The sequence below is a fragment of the Chenopodium quinoa genome, unplaced genomic scaffold (genome assembly GCF_001683475.1).
Source record: "Chenopodium quinoa cultivar QQ74 unplaced genomic scaffold, ASM168347v1, whole genome shotgun sequence".
In the NCBI taxonomy this organism is placed as follows: Eukaryota; Viridiplantae; Streptophyta; class Magnoliopsida; order Caryophyllales; family Amaranthaceae; genus Chenopodium; species Chenopodium quinoa.
This window is the reverse complement of record NW_018745281.1, coordinates 2,819,503-2,836,963: the sequence shown is the minus strand read 5'-3', so window position 1 is coordinate 2,836,963 and position 17,461 is coordinate 2,819,503. Positions and strand designations below refer to the sequence as shown.

Sequence of the window (17,461 nt, the reverse complement as noted above, 5' to 3'; positions counted from 1 at the left end):
AAAATATATATGGACATTTCAGCTACTCAAACTGTATAATTTACCCATTAAATGTAATACACTATATATAGTCATCAACATATATTTGCTTCAAGAGTATATGATTTCTGCTTGAGTATATGTTATGTGAGAACATTATAAGTAATTAGGCTGGGAGACATAGTGTATACATCAGATCTGCTTCAGGAGTATATGTTGGGAGACATAGTTTATCATAAAAAATACATTATGTTATTCCTTCGGACTGTAATGATTTGAAGAGGCTTAACCTTCTGCAATGTAATCCCAAACTTCTCGTCCATGTCCAAACCTTCAGGATTTAAACCACCTTCGAGTTTCCAGCTTTGTACGGGATAGTGTCGACACCGTTAGGGTTTGTCCACTAAAATACATTACGCTATTAGTTGTCCATTATTACGCATACCAGCTTACTATCCATACCGGCCTTAATCACGGCCACGTGGAGAGTTGCTTCCGACCACGTAGGCACCTGTTGCTTACGAAGTCAACTTGCCACTACTTGAGCAACGAGGCCTTCTTGCACCTACCTTGCGACTAGTCTACTACTCGCTTACCGGGAGTTTAAAAACGATAGGTGGTACCAGCTTGGTTATCTTCCTATAAATACCCAAGCATAATTCATTATTAAGGTATGATCTTTATCTCTCTAACTCTCTCTCTTTCTCTAAACACTCTTTCATCTTTACTCTTATTCTTCTCCTCAAATTGCTAACTTTAGCATCGGAGCAGTTATCCCCGAATAATCCCCCGGGTTAGCTAATTTGTGCTGACTCTGCAGGTACTTAATTAGCCGATAAACCTTTACGGATTCCGAGACTCATGTTACTGGAGCTCACCCGGAACAAATGGCGCTAGAAGGAGGGGATAATAATAACTTCTATCATCCAAAGAACCTTAAGCGGTCATGGAGGGGAACAATGAAACTATAGTACCTACCCCGGACCGATATAACTGTAACTATGACACCAGTATTCTCAATGTCGGTGCAAGTAAGACCGTTAACAATGTGCTAGAGATTGTGGTGGAAGATGAAACCTACCTTATTCCTCATGATACGGCAAATATGCCGATAACACCTAAACGACCTCGTGCCGCAATGCCAGATCCTATGGATGAGTTCACTCCCGAGGAATTGGAACTGACGGCCAGAGTCATGCACGCTATGTCTAGGAAAAGAAAGGAAGTCGACAAAACAGTTGTTGGCAGGGTAGGAGGAGACAGGCCACAGTCCTTACCTGCGTTTGTTAATTTAGAAAGTCACTTTAATCAGGCTGCACCCCCACCTCGCCGACAACCGCGAGACGGGTCACCCTCATTAAGGCCAGGATCGTTGGAAAGAGTGTGCGGATTGAAGATTCAAGGTCCCACAGGCAAGAAGCCAGCAGTGGGCCATCTAGGCGTGTGACCAGAGCCGTGGTCAGGTCGAGAGTTTCTCCGTTCATTCAGGAGATCCTGGATTAGGGAATGGAAAAAATTAAAATGCCATAATGCAAATATGACGGCAAGGGTGACCCCAAGAGATACGTGGCGGCATTTAAAAGTCATATGTTGTTGTATACCGACAAAGATGTCGTGTGGTGTAAAGTCTTCCCGACAACGCTGACGGGAGCAGCCTCAGATTGGTTCTCGAACCTGGAACCTGGCTCAATCGACTGCTTTGAAACTTTGGTGGAGATGTTCACAAGCCAATATATAAGCAATAGTGCAAGGCAAATGGCAGTTGGTCAAAAGAAGGATGAATCTCTAAGGGATTTCATTAGACGATTCAACAACGAAGCAAATACGATTCCCAAGTTGCAACAGGAAATAGTTGTGATGGCCCTCATGAATGGGCTAAGTGATTGTGATTTCAAAAAGTATATGGCCTAGAAAACCTTCTCGAACTTGGGCGCAGCATTCAACACGGCGCATGAATACATTAAGAGTGAAGAGCTCTTGAAAGCTAGTAACAGAGCGGCGCCGGTAGAGTCAAGTCGGTGGCCGGTTGACAACGCAACGCAAAAAAATCAACAAAGGGTAGGCAGACCAGCAAAAGGCCTGGGCCGATATAGCAATTATACGCTGCTGAACACGCCAAGGGCGGCAATCTATTCCATAAATCAGCAAAGGGAAGATTGGGCCAGGCCGGTACCCATGAAAGCCAAGGGACGAGACATGAAGAAGTACTGCATGTTCCACAGAGATGTCGGCCATTACACCGAAGATTGCATTCAGCTGAAAGAAAACGTTGAGGATTTGATTCGGAAAAGGGAATCTCTCTCAGTACCGAGCCCAACAAGATACAAATCGGCCACAACAACCTCCAGTAAGACAGATTGAATACCAGCAATCAGACACAGACGTGCACCTGAGGCAAGTCGGCAGAATGACATGCCAAGGAAGGGGCAGGTATCGTCAGGGCATAATATAGTGGTGGATGTTATTACCGGTGGGCCGGTGCACGGGGGATCCATTAGTGGCGCCAAGAAAAGCTTGTCGGAGCACAGACACGTGGTGAATGCTTTAGGTGTAGAAGATCACCCTCGGCCCTCCAGCATTCCCTCGGTATCCTTCTCAGAAGATGATATTAAGGGCATCGTTTTTCCTCATGATGACCCATTAGTACTCATACTGGCTATAAATGGCAGCCTAATCAAGCGAGTCTTGGTTGACGGAGGAAGCTCTGCAAATATATTGTTCACAAAGGCCTTTGACGCCATGATGATTAGAAGGCAGTACTTGACATAAGTGCCATACCCATTCATTGGCTTCAACGGATCTACCGTCAGGCCCGAGGGCAGCATTGTGTTGCAGGTTCATATCGGCGAGGGAGCTGCCACAAGAGATATAACGACGAAATTTCTGGTGGTGGATGTGTCGTCAGCATACAACGCTATCATCGGGAGACTGATGATTCATGATGTGCAAGCTGTCGTGTCGACATACCACCTAACGATGATATACGTACCTAATAGAGGTTTCCCTGAGCGTTAAGGGAAGCCAGACAATGGCCAGAGAATGCTATGTGACCGCACTGAAACAACCATGCTGACATCCGCCAGCAGTGTTGCAGGTTAGAAAAGAGAAAGAACCCCATCCACACATGACTTGTCTATGGAGAATTTTGATACACGACTAGTATCGGTGCCTCATCCCTTGCCGAGAGGAGAAACCGTTGAAGTGGAATTACAGCCTGAAGTCCCAGGCTGAGTAGTAAGGGTTGGGTCAGACATGGATGTTGATTTACGGTGTCACTTAGTTGATCTCGTGTGGGAGAATGCAAATGTATTCTCTTTTTCGGCCAGGGATACATCCAGACATTATGGCATATAAATTGAACGTGGATAGAAAAGCGCGACCAGTAAGGTAGAAGAAAAGAAACTTCTCAACTGAGAAGATCAAGGCTATATAAGCCGAAGTGAACAAGCTGTTAGTCGCAGGATTTGTAGAACCTTGCACTTACCCTGAGTGGTTAGCAAATGTAGTGATGGTGAAAAAGTCGTCAAGGAAGTGGAGGATGTGAGTCGATTTCACCGACTTGAATAAGGCTTGTCCCAAGGAATGTTATCCATTGCCCATGATAGACAGACTCGTAGATTCTACATCGGGCCATGCTCTGTTGAGTTTCATGGATGCCTTCTCTGGATACCATCAAGTCAGCTTATATGAGCCCGACAGAACCAAGGCCGCATTCATCACGGATGCCAAAGTTTATTGTTACAGAGCAATGTCGTTTGGGTTGCGAAATGCAGGTGCAACGTATCAAAAATTGGTCGACAAAGTGTTTGCAAATCAGAAGTGAAGAAACGTGGAAGTATACGTGGATGACTCAATTCTGAAAAGCCGACTGGCTACGGATCACATTGCGGACTTACAAGAAACCTTTGATACTCTCCAACAGTACCGAATGAAGCTAAATCCAGAACGAAGTGTTTTTAGGGTTAAGTCACGAAAATTTATGGGTTTTATGGTTAGTGAAGGGGAATTGATGCAAATCCCGACAAGATTGATGCCATCCTCAGCTTGCCGCAACCAAAGTCGATAAAAGATAAACATAATCTTACAGGTCGCATGGCGGCATTGACAAGGTTCATCAGCAAATCTGTCGATAAAGCTTTACCATTTTTCGTGGTATTGCGCCAGAACAAAACATTCGTATAGGGGAAAGAGCAGACAAAGGCACTCGAGGTGGTCAAAAATCACCTCCGGTCGTTACCGACAATAGAGGCCAGAGAAAGGAGATAAGATGCAATTGTATATCTCAGCATCTCCGAAAACGGTAGCGGCGATGTTGCTCGTAAAACGAAAGAAAGTGAAAATGCCCATTTATTTCGTGAGTCAAGTCTTGAATGCCGCGGAACGACGGTATCAGTTGATAGAGAAAATTGCATATGCAGTGGTGATAGCGGCGCAAAAGTTGAGGCCATATTTTGATGTGCATGGAATTGAAATTCTTACAAATCAGCTGTTAAAAAAGTCCCTTCAGAAAATGGAAACCTCTGGTCGTTTGCTTAAGTGGGCCATAGAGTTGTCGGAATATGATACAGTTTACAAACCGCGAGTGTCTATAAAGGCACAGGCTTTGTCTGACTTCATTGTGGAAGCTTCTTACACAGATGAAGTGGAGGATACTAGAACGTGGAAGGTCTCGGTTGACGGTTAGACAGCGTCAACAGGTTCAGGGGCTGGTATTATAATGACTTCCCCACAGGGAGATGTATTCGAGTATGCTATAAAGTTCAAGTTCAAGTTTAAGGCTTCTAATAATGAAGCTGAATATGAAGCAGCAATCGCTGGAGTTCAATTATGCATAGTGGCGGAGGCAAAACGAATCAAATTATCAACGGACTCACAATTGGTTGCAAGTCAGTTTAGCGGTGAGTATGAAGCCCGGGGGCAGACAATGATAACGTACTTGGCCTAATTAAAGGAAATAACGACAAAGTTAGAACATTTTGAGATCAACCTGGTTCCACGTGCCCATAACGCGCAGGCAGATGCCTTGGCAAAGTTGGCAAGTTCAAGCTTCAATGATTTAGAGCGAACGGTGATGGTAGAGATCCTAGACCGTAAGAGTATTGAGGCGACTCATGTGGAGGTCAACTACATTAACGGAGGTTGAGAATGGTATGATGACATCCTAGCTTACAAGTTTTATGATACACTTCCTGCCGACAAGCTTGTAGCTCAAAAAGTCAAAAAGGCTAGTATTTGGTTTGTTATGTTTCGCGGAGGGTTTTATAAGAGAGGTTTCTCATACCACTGCGAAGGTGCATAACGGCCTATGAGTCTACAAGGTTGATAGAAGAGATTCACGAGGGTGAATGTGGAAATCACGCGAGTGGTCGGTCTATGTCCTTAGAAGCTATGAAGAGGGGTTACTATTGGCCGACAATGAACGCAGATATGCTAGCATATGCAAAAAAGTGTGATAAATGCCAGAAGTTTAGGCCGGCAATAAACCAGCCACCCAACGATTTAACACCCATCTTAAATCCAGTACCTTTTGCACAATGGGGAATGGATATAGTCGGACCTTTCACATCGGCTACTGGGGGGAAGAAAGTTCCTAATTGTTGGAGTAGATTACTTCACCAAATGGATGGAAGCTGAACCGGTAGCGAAAATGACGGCAAACGAGGTGAAAAGTTCATCTGGAAAAAACTTATTTACCCGGTTTGGTTTCCCGATGGCAATGGTGTTCGATCACGGCTCCCACTTTGATTACAGCCCTGTCAAAAATTTCTTGAGCATATATAAGGTGAAGTTTGACTACACAGCAGCTTGCCATCCACAGTCATACGGTCAGGCTGAAGCCGCAAATAAACAGATACTATGTGCGCTGAAAAAGAAAATCGAAGAGCAAAAGGGCTATGGGCCGATCTAGTGCTTAAGATAACGTGGGCCAATAGAACGACAACAAGGGAAACCACTTGGGAATCACCTTTCAACCTTTCTTTTAGTTCAGAGGCGGTTGTCCCAGCCGAAGTCGGCTTTCCCACATTTCGTATCGCATTACTGTGAGAAGCAAAACGACCTTCTATTGCGGCATCAATTAGATTTTTTGCCAGAGGTGAGGTTGAAGGCTGCAATCAAGTCCGCAGCCTACAAAAATAGAATGAGTTAGGCCTACAATAAACGTGTTAACTATCGGCCTCTTAAAGATGGAGATCTTGTTTTAAGAAGAACGACAACTACTGGTAAGGGAAACGTAGATGGCAAGCTCGCAAATTGGGAAGGTCCATATCAGATTTATGAAACGCTAAGGAAAGGGTCATACCGGTTGATGATGACTTTAGAGGGTGTACCCCTTAAGAATGTATGGAATGTAAGCGTCTTTAAGAAATATTATGTTTAATGTTTGTTTTCGTATTAGTTCGTAAATATGTATTATCGGTATGACTAAAAGTCATCATATTCTGTAGGTGTTTTGTATTTGGTTGAAGCAGTTAATAAAAATGAAGTTAACGACCCGATATCAAAAGTGTGAGAACCTTCCCCCCCCCCCCCCCACCCCCTCTTTCGGTATGGATGTGCGAACAGCCTAGCTAGCTATCTCACCCAGTCAAGTGAGGAGGGAGGTTAGACAACAAATGCACCTAATAGGCGAGTTGAAATGATGGTCTGATCCACTATCTTTTCTCGGCCTAAAAAGGTTGCAAGTATCCTACCGGTGAAATCGTGCTATAACTTGGACCTATAATCTGGTCATGTTATAGTGGCCGATATCCGTCTTTGCGAAAGGTATTCGAGTAGGTTTTAATTAAAACTACTCGGAGGACTGAAGCGCACACCAATACATAGAACCTGGCTTAAAACGCAGCATAACCGATAAATATCGACAAAATATTCTTTTTAAATAAAGGTTTTATAAGGTATAAATCTGTAAAAGCTGGTACGAAACATTGCTTAAAATACTGGGAAGTAAAATGACAGGCTAAAGGAACGGTATGTAATTGATATACAAAGAACACAAATAAAAAGGATAGAACAAATAACGTTCATATATTCATAACAATTAAAATCTAAAATAGTTGTCAGAGTACCTTCAAGTGAAACGTAAAACGACAACCATCACCCAAAAATCACAAGGATCAAACCGGCTAAAGATAAACATTAATTTAGTTATACAGACAAAAACTTAGTCTTAAAAAATAACAAAAACAACTTCATTACAGCTCAGCAACGGTTGCATGACAACGAGGACCCACATGACAAATTTGGTGATAATTGCCCGCTCTATTAATCTTTCTTCTTCTTGGACTCTTTTTCTAGTCCTTTCTCGGTCTGAGGACTGGCAAGAAGGGCATCCTCAAACTCCTCTTCGGGCATATCGCGTGGATCCACGTTCGTCATTATTTCAAAAGATGGAGGATCAGCGAAATAGTCTTTTTCATAGCTGGTAGGAGAATGATATTTGTCATTGCCATAGGCAGTCTTTACAACTTGCCACTTTTACTTATTCCAGTCCTCGGCTTTGCATACACAGCGATGTGCCGCCACCCATCTGCTAGTATAACGATCAACAAGCTTGTCTCGGTACAAATCTAATCTCAGAAAGCGATTGACGGCTCGGCGTTTGATACCGGGCTTCTCACGATGGGTTTCCTCCAGCTTTTTCTCCAGCTCTTCTCCGCTTTCTCAGCTTTTAGACTCTTCTCCAACTCGGTAATTTTGGTTATCTTGTTCTGATCCAAAAGTTTCTTTTTCAGCTCTGCATAATAGAAACTTGCTTTTCCAATAGCTTCATCTGGGCCTTGTTTTCCTCGAGCGCGATAACAGCAACCTTACGCTCGTCATCAGCCTTATTCACCTTCGTCTCATCTTGGTCTGCATATCTTTGATAATACTTATACATATGCACGACCTCCACAGCCGAGTTGACAGTCTGCATACGAAAATAACTTTGTTAACTTATATGAAAATAATAAAGAAAAACAAAAGGAAGGGAAGAAATGAAATCGACATATGAAATAAGGTCATACCCTCAGCAAATCATTCATCATCTGGCCGTAAGGAGCTGACATTCGATCAACAGGCCTATCAGCTGGAGTTGCCAAGTCCTTCAGCATTCTCCAACCCATGCTCCCACCGGTCGTCGGATCGTCGACGATAACGGATTCCCCTCAATTCACGTTAATGCACGGACGCCATGGCTCACCTACAGTGCCAACAGGTACCAGAAACTCTTCCCTCACCTCGTCAGGAACCTTGATGTGAGGGATCTCTATATAATTGCTCGTCAACACCGGGATGAAAGCATTATGACTGCTAGAACCAAGTCGCATGGTCGTTGACGATATGTCCTTGTTGATCGAGGTTGCCTTGTCGGCAAAAGATGACGGTTTGTTGTGAACAACAATGTTCACTGTCTCCTTATGTTTTTTATCGTCATCATCCTCTAGATTTACAACATTTAAGTTGTCCACTGGGACATCCTTCAGTTGAGCCGATTGTTGATCCTTGGGAGGGCCAGACTTTTGCTTTTTAGACTGATCTCGGTCAGTTGCATCACTGGACCTCTTAGATCCAATGCTGGCGCCACCACCCTTTTTCAGAGGAAGAGTCTTGGGGCGCGTCCTTCTCTGTTCATCTGCAAACATATCGCGCTTACTTCTCTTTTTTCCTTTCGACGCTCTGGTGTCAAAAACCGGTAGCGTGTCATAATCCTACTTGGGGTTGAGTGGACACTGCTCCTTTACACGGCCGTCAGGATGCAACCCAATTCGTGAAAAGTCTAATTTATTGATTCTTGCAAACACACTAATCTTATTAGTACAAAAATGAAAAGAATAATGTACGTGTAAAAAAAATGATGTCCACAACTAAGTGAAAAAAAAAAGAAGAAGAAGAAGAAGAAGAAGAAGAAGAAGAAGAAGAAGAAGAAGAAGAAGAAGAAGAAGAAGAAGAAGAAGAAGAAGAAGAAGGGGGAATAAAGAAAGAAAACAAAGAAAAAAGCACACCACACGAGAAGGGCGACATGAACAGAGTTTTTCAGATAAAATGGACGACAATACAACAAGCAGATACGAAACATGGACAAAATTTATTAGTAGCTTTAATGAAGCCATACCATATTCGTCTGTCTTGTAGAGACCGACATGAGAAAGAGGGGCGTTGCCCAGAATATTATTACAATTGGGCAGCCACACCCCCGGAACAACTTTTCTTTTCTTACCGGCATTTACATATACACAGTCAAAGAACTTTAATGCTTTTTCTTCCAATCTACCTAGATTTCTACTTTTAATTGTATCAAACATACTATGAAGAGGGTAAAATGATCTACGAACTTTATAGTCATCACGAACACTAAAAAAATAGAACTGATTCATTCATATCTTGTAGCTTGTCAATTTCAGCCATACTGTACATTTACCGGGAGCCATGTACAACGACCAAAATCCCGGTGATTGACTGTCTTTTTTATCTAGTGTAACCGTCGAAACAGGTTCAAGGTTAGTGGGAAATCCAGGAATAACATAGCACATACAAGAGTTACAACATTCCGAATTGTCGGCGGTGTCAACTGTGCAACGCACAAGTTCCAGGCTCTGTATATTTTTTCAATAAAATGATGTTGGGGAAACCGTAAACCAAACTCGAATTGCTTGGCATACACCACGATATGACCGGCAGGATAATTTAGTGCAGTTTGACCTTCTTCAGGCAATGTGAGGTCATAGGCGTCAGGCAAGTTGAAGAAATGTTGCCCGTGCCGGCAATATTCTTTCTCGGTAGCAACCTTGAGCCACTCAGGATCAACTACGGTATCTACCACTTTTTACTCGCGTGGTAAACGCAAAGGCTCTCGGTATTTAGAATCATCTAATTCTGAGTTATAGCCATTATCAAGCTTCTCTTCTTTTGCCACCTGATCGGCGATAGCAAAGTCGGCTCTAATATCCTCATCGGTCTCTTCGTCATCCTCCTCCTCAACACCATCTCCACCTTCTTCTTCCTCTTCATCTTCTTCTTCTTCTTCTTCTTCTTCTTCTTCACTGTCCTCATCACCTTCTCGCACATTACTAACACTTTGCTCCACATCCTCCTCCGAACCCTCGATACTTCTTTCGACATACAACACATCCTCGTCCCTAACATCTGATGTTGGCGGTTTTGGCTCTGACATTGGTTCTTTGCCAAGACACTGACTGACTTCTTCAGCCTCTTGAGGCTAATAGCTGGTACGCTTCATTCTCGGCATTTTGGTACTTTTAACACCTATTTTGCTGATATTTGTACCGTACTGATCAAGAAATTTTGAATCGCTCCGTAAATGATAACGGACACTTAGGCTCAATATCCACAATCTCTACATCTTCTAAAATATTGGGATTATCGAGGCGTAAAGCCTTCTCGACGTCAGCAAGAAATTTATGCCGATAATAAGCTTCCTGTTCTTGCGCCGAGGACAAGGGTATAAAAAGGTCAGCCTCATCGGCTTTACCCATATTCGAGTGCTTTCCAGATCCAGACATTATGATATTTAAAGCAAAATACTGCTAAAATCTTCTGTAAAAGGACAAGTACCAATAACAAAAAACGGAAACGAAAGTTAGGGTTATTTACCTCTTGAAGTTCCGGTTCCTCGTAAAGTCACAAAATAAAGCCGCTAATGATATTCTGATGAACACTTGGTATTCGAAATGCTTGAGAAATTTGATTCTTAGATCGAAATTTTAATTCGCACAATCGTAAGAACCACTGAAGAAATTTTTTCGAAATTTTTCGTGAGTTGAAATGTGTAGAAATGCGCATTTTTGAGTATTTATACTCCAGTGAACAATGGCGGTTGATGTGACATTAGTTGCATGCAATCCAACGGCTGGGAAAAAGCGCCTTTTCACCAACCCACTTTAGATGTTTGACACGTGCCCTACTACTTCAAATATTTTCCCGCTCAATTTTTTGTCGGTCTCCCTAAACCTCATTTTACTTTCAATAATATTAAATCCATTTAGGCATACCCATTTCGGCTTTGCTCACTTTGGGGGCAAATCGGAGATTTTTCAATCTCGGCCTAATGTTTAAATTGAGCAAATTAATACTCTTACATTGCTCACTTTGGGGGCAAATCGGAGATTTTTCAATCTCAGCCTAATGTTTAAATTGAGCAAATTAATACTCTTACTTTGCTCACTTTAGGGAAAAATCGGAGATTTTTCAATCTCGGCCTAATGTTTAAAATTGAGCAAATTAATACTCTTACTTTGCTCACATTCGGGGCAAATCGGAGATTTTTCAACTACTCCACCTACGTTTACTGTCGGCACGATCCACTTTGGCACATGTGACAATCGAGAACGTCAGTCACTCAGACGTCCTCACTTGGGGGGCTAGCTGTACGGGATAGTGTCGACACCGTTAGGGTTTGTCCATTAAAATACGTTACGCTGTTAGTTGTCCATTATTACGCATATCGGCTTACTCTCCATACCAACCTTAATCACGGCCACGTGAAGAGCTGCTTTCTACCACGTAGACACATGTTGCCTACGAAGTCAACTTTCCACCTATGTCGATAGGTGGCACCTAATTATCTTCCTATAAATACCCAAGCATAATTCATTATTAAGGTACAATCTGTATCTCTCTAACTCTCTCTCTCTCTCTCTCTCTAAACACTCTTTCATCTTTACTCTTATCCTTCTCCTCAAATTGCTAACTTTAGCATCGGAGCAGTTATTCAGGATAATTCCCCGGGTTAGCTAATTTGTGCTGACTGTGCAGGTACTTAATTGGCCGATAGACCTTTATGGATCCCAAGACTGAAGTTACCGGAGCTCACCCGGAACAAGTTGTAGTGTTGAAGGAGAGTTGTCAACATTAATTTTAACATTCTACATGCCAAAGTTAGTTCAGGACATATCCTTTTACCAGCTCCAAAGGGTAAGAGCTCAAAATCTTGTCCTTTCAAATCAATATCACTATCTAAGAACCTCTTTGGCACTACCTTTGGATCACACCAATGGCCCAAAGATTGACAAGGACTTGTGCATTGTTTGGCACAAAATAACCATATAAATCTACATCTGTGTTTGCCTTTCGAGGGAGGAGAAACACCTTAGGAGGATGCAATTGTAGTGTTTCTTTGACAAATGACAATGGTTTGCAAGTAAGGCAGTTATGAGATGTCAGATTCTTGAATGCTTGGAAAATCTTTTCCTAGAGTCTTCTCAATTTCATTTTGAGCTTTGACTATCAATTCTGGATTTTTTACTAGCTCTGTCAATGCAGACTCTAGAATGCTTGCTGTAGTGTCCGTTCCAGCGTCAAAGATGTCCTGCCATTGGATATTTTGTAGTATCATTATCCTAATGAGTTACCGCAAGAAACAAAACATAGGAAAATAACAATATAAACTACTCACCACGAGAAGATGATCAATTTCATCCATAGTCAGCTCATTCTCTTCATAGAGGTTGGGAAGGGTGTCTAGGACATTGTTTGCTTGTTTTGCAACAGAATGATTCACCAATCGAATCTTCTGCCTTTCGTGAATGATATCTTGGAAGACAACTATAAGTTTATCAAAGTAATTAACCAGCCAAATGACGTCTTATTCCAAAGGGATTAATGTAGCTAAGAATAGGAAAAAAATCAGCATAATTAGGCCTTCCCATTTCCTCCATAATGTTCCACATGAGTTGTTTAAACTCTTGGGATCCACTAGACTCATGACTGGCCTCCCTATATCAACGGGCTGCATTTTTGTACAACAATCTTGCACATATGCAAGAACTTGGTTCACCTTGGCTTGGCTAGCGTCAAGACGTTGGGTGGACAGTATTTTGATGGAAGAGATCTTCCTAAGAGTACTCCATTTTGGGGATATAGGCAACCATGACATGGAGAGTTTGTCATGGTTACCTGCCTTTACAGAGTCTGGAATGGTTCGGTTAGCAAGTACTTGGTCACTTTTGAGGAACATTTCTTTGGCCACGGAAGAGGAAGACACGACGATTGTTGTGACACTTTCTAGCTTTAGACTGATCAAAGGAGCATGAATTTTCGCTAGGTTAGCAAAAGGATTTGAGAAGGTGAAAGAACACAAATGAAAGGGAAAGAATCACAACTTCACAAGTATTATATTATCCATGTTTTGTTACTTATAGAAGATGTTAGATATTGTACATATATATATACACGCCCCTTAATGTATACATGTAGGAAAAAACATGATGTTTGTGGAAATATGCATAAATTTATGTTGTTTCAGTACCTCTATATTGCAAATCTGATCCAGAGCTTTGAACTACCTGTTTGCAGCCTTATATAACCTATGATTGTGTCTATTTATGTTAAATTTCCCAAGAAAAATCTGTATGTTGCAGGTTTTGATGTTTTTGCCTGACTGATGGTTGAAGAGTTGGCGTAAGGTAAAGTTGGGTACTTGGGGGTGTGTCAGTTCGAGTCTGATAGTTGCTAGATAAGTGGATAGTTGGCTATGTTTGTATACGCCTACTACAAATTTGGTAAATTGGTCGCGATGTTGCAGATCACACATAAACTTAAGGCATACATACAGAGTACTTGAACTATGCTACTATGTTTCAGTAGTTGTTAGAATTTGGCCTGACTGCATTTACTGAAGTGGATGAAAGATATGTAATGACTCAAATAAGATAAACTCGAGGCTACGTACCTTGACCCTAAATGATGAAGGGGAGCAAGATAACGGAGAAAGTTGATGTTTGTAGTTATGAAGTCATAGTACTAGCATGAAGTCATATTTGGAGATCAAAGTATACACCTGCAGAAGTGTCCGGGTGCCAATCCACTCGCTTATATATGGTAAATAGGAAGGCCGAGCCAGAATAGTTATCTGGTCTGCTTGAGATAGTTAGGCTAACAGGCAGTGATGATATGCTTCAAAATAGTGAAGTAGAGAAGATATTGTTGCCCAAAATGACATGCTAAGATGAAAAGAAGGTATGACATGCAATGATGGGGCAAATTTGAATAAATATTTTGAAATTAATATTTTTTTTTTCCCAACACAAATCATGGGACAAAGTTTAAGAAAGAGAATAAATGATGTAAACAAACAAACTGATAAAATAATTTATACTCTCTTCATTTCATAATAATTACAACATTTTGACTAACACTTGTCAATATACAATTTTGATCATAAATATTTGTTTTTTTTTGTATTTAGAGAGTCACAAGAGCGGGTGATGAAAATCGATCCCAAGATCTCTTAGAACCAGGAGGGAAGCTCTAACCACTTGAGCTACGGAGTATCCCTCACTTTCTGATCATAAATATTTGTAATTATAAAAGGTTGATATTATGAAAATATTAAAAAAGACTAATCCGAAAATATTTTTCATAGCAACATATGTTATTTAAATACTGATAAAAATCATAGTCAAAGTCATTATCTAAACCGCGCAAAAGTTAAATTGTTACAATTATTATAAAAGAAGATAATTAGTGTAATACACAATACTTAACCCTTCCTTATTTCCATTAAAATTATTTTGATAAATTAGTTTGTTTGCCTTCTAATCACTTTCTAAAAGTTTTTACAATGAGTAAAAGATATGGTGTAAAAAGTCAAAAATTGCACAGATTTAATATGGAGAAACTCTAAAATAACATTTATTTTCTTCTAATTGGATATGGTTTGACAGGTTTGTCATCCACTTTACCTGTTGAAATAACAATACAATAATTGGTGTAAAAGCTTAATATGCATGATTTATTGATATTTTAATCATTTAATATACATCCATCATATCCAATAAAAGATGTCTCTTTAAGAGCAAAACATGGTGCTTTCATACTAAAGTTGGGACAAAGATTAAGGCAAAAGACTGTCGTTAATTACTTTAATCTGTACTTAATCACATGAACCCCATGATTACTATACTAATAATTAAGAATTGTACTAACTTAAGTTATTTTTCTTTACCAATTATGGTACAGGATATAGTTCCATTTAACTTTGTCTAGCTGAAAAGTATAATTAATTTATTAATTAGAAGGAATTAATAGAAGGATTGCTTTAAAGCTTGATTCTTTAATCTTTATTTAGCAAAATGCTCAGTACTAGATTTAAGAAAATATATTTTTATATAAACTTAGTGGAAAATAATTATTATTCCCCCAATTCTGATTCCATACTCTTTGTAAACATGGAGTACTTTTTTGCAGTTTTGCTTATTTATAGTGAATTTGTAGATTTTAAACTCGCTTTAAAAGATTTAACGTTTTGAGTATAGATACAAATTTATCGAACATTATTCAGGACAAAGATTGAAGTCATAGATTTGGTGTTGTGCCCGAACATGATGTTAGTCGAATTTTTTACTCAAATATTTCTAATTAATAATAGTCTTTTTATTTTTCAAATCTAATGTATTATATGTATGACTTATATTATATTATTATCAAATATTCTTCCACGATAAACTTATAAAGATAGGAAATTTATTTATTGAGACTAGCTTGAGAGAATATTGTAATACCCCGTATTTTTATATGAATTTTAACTTAAATAAGTATTTCTTAAAGTATTTAAATAATTCAAAATGAATTATTTATGGTGTTTCATTAATTTAAAAAGAATTAGTTTAATTAACAGTTTATTTTTAATTATTTAACAATCTTGAAAATATTTTATTTCATAATTTGGAAACTTTGGGGCATATTATTTTATAAAAGGAAATTTTAAAGCCAATGGTATTTAAGAAAAGTCAAAATACTAGTTTGAATAGGAGAAGAGGTCATTAAGGGTAAAAAAGGGGAATTTAAGTAGGAGGGTTTAGAGAGGGGGTAAAAATACCCATCGCATGGGCAAATTGAACCTTGCCCAAGGTGGAGAATACCCAAAGGTAACTCTCTCTCTCTTCTTATTTTTTCTTTCTCTCTCTTATCTTTCCCCTTCACCTATTTTAATTTTAATTTTTTTTCACCACCACCACCACACACACCACGGTGGCCGGCTGCCACCACCACCACAGCCGGCCGCCACCGCCAGCATAGGGCCAGCAGCAGCAGCAGCAGCTGTGGGAGGTGGCGCCAGCCACACTCCCTTTCACCCTTTGTGCGTGCGTGTGTTTTGTGAAATATATATATATATATATATATATATATATATATATATATATATATATATATATATATATATATATTCTTCTTTTTTATTTTTAATTAAATCCACTCTTGATCTAATTATTGATTTTGAGTTTTGTGATGATTTTTATGATGTTTGATTTTAAGTATGATGTATATAAATTTTTAGATTTGGTTTTGAATTAAAAAGCCCCAAATTATAAACCCTAGGTTTCTAAGTTTATGTATATTGATGGAAATTGTTCATGGGTGATTTAAATTATTGAAATAAGTGTTTTAAAACACAATTACAGCAATTTTAGATGATTTAATAAAGCTGGAATTTTTATATATAAGCTATAATTATGTTTCTTGAAAGGATTTTTAATAACTCATTAATTGGGAATAAAAGTAAAGGTTTTAAATTAAATTTTAGCTTGTTTTAGAGGGTTTATGCGTGATTTAAAGAGTGTATATTGCTGGAGATTTGTGTGGAATAGGTATTAATGCCTCTTTGTAATTTTGGTTTGTAGGAGGTTTCCAAGTGAGTGATTTTATTTAGTCGTGGCGATTTTGAGATCATATTCAAGGTACGTTCGCGTACTTGGTAATTATTTGATTATGTAGAATCATGCTAGGCTTTGTTTAATTAATTCCAAGTAGTATCATGATAGGTGTTGGGTGGAATTTGTTGTATGATTGATGTTGGTGAATGATTTGTGATGTATGAATTATTTATGATGAATTGGTGATTGGAATTAATTATGTTGGCATGTTGATTATGAACCACACTTTTATTATTAGCATGATTGAGAGCATGTTTAATTAAACTACATGTTTGATTGAGTTTGGAATATTGAAAGGAATTTTATTGTGGTTGGTAGGCGTGTCGCGTACCTATCAAAAATAACCTAACATACCAATACTAATGTAGACTGGCAAGTAAGGGTCGGATCCCAAGAGACTATGGTTCAAAAATAATTAAATAGACTCGAATTTCTACTAAGCAAGAATCAATTATAATCAATAACTAAGGATCTAAAATTTAGGAAAAAATCGAAAATAAACTAATTAAGATGATTAAATCAAGCAATTAAAAACATCCAAGATCTAGCTTCACCACAACTATTATCGATGCAATTGTAATTCTACCCTTAACATACGATTTCAATTGAACGGGGAAAAGTAAACCCTAATAAGTACCAAGGATCTCTCTCGAGTATCAATGGCTTCCCTAACATACAATCAATCCTATTCTCATGGTATCATGCATATTAGAGACATTAAACACATTACTCTCACTTCCCAATTATCAAACCCAACTACTCTCGTGTTGAGAATCAAACCCTAAATTGATTTACTTAAATCCGTTTATATCCAACTCTCGCTGTGATAA

General features: G+C 39.4%; 1 pseudogene; it reads right to left on the bottom strand.

Moving 5' to 3' along the window:
• Window positions 1–18: 18 nt before the first annotated feature.
• Window positions 19–13,048, bottom strand: LOC110711583 (annotated as a pseudogene).
• Between the last annotated feature and the right edge of the window lie 4,413 nt (window positions 13,049–17,461).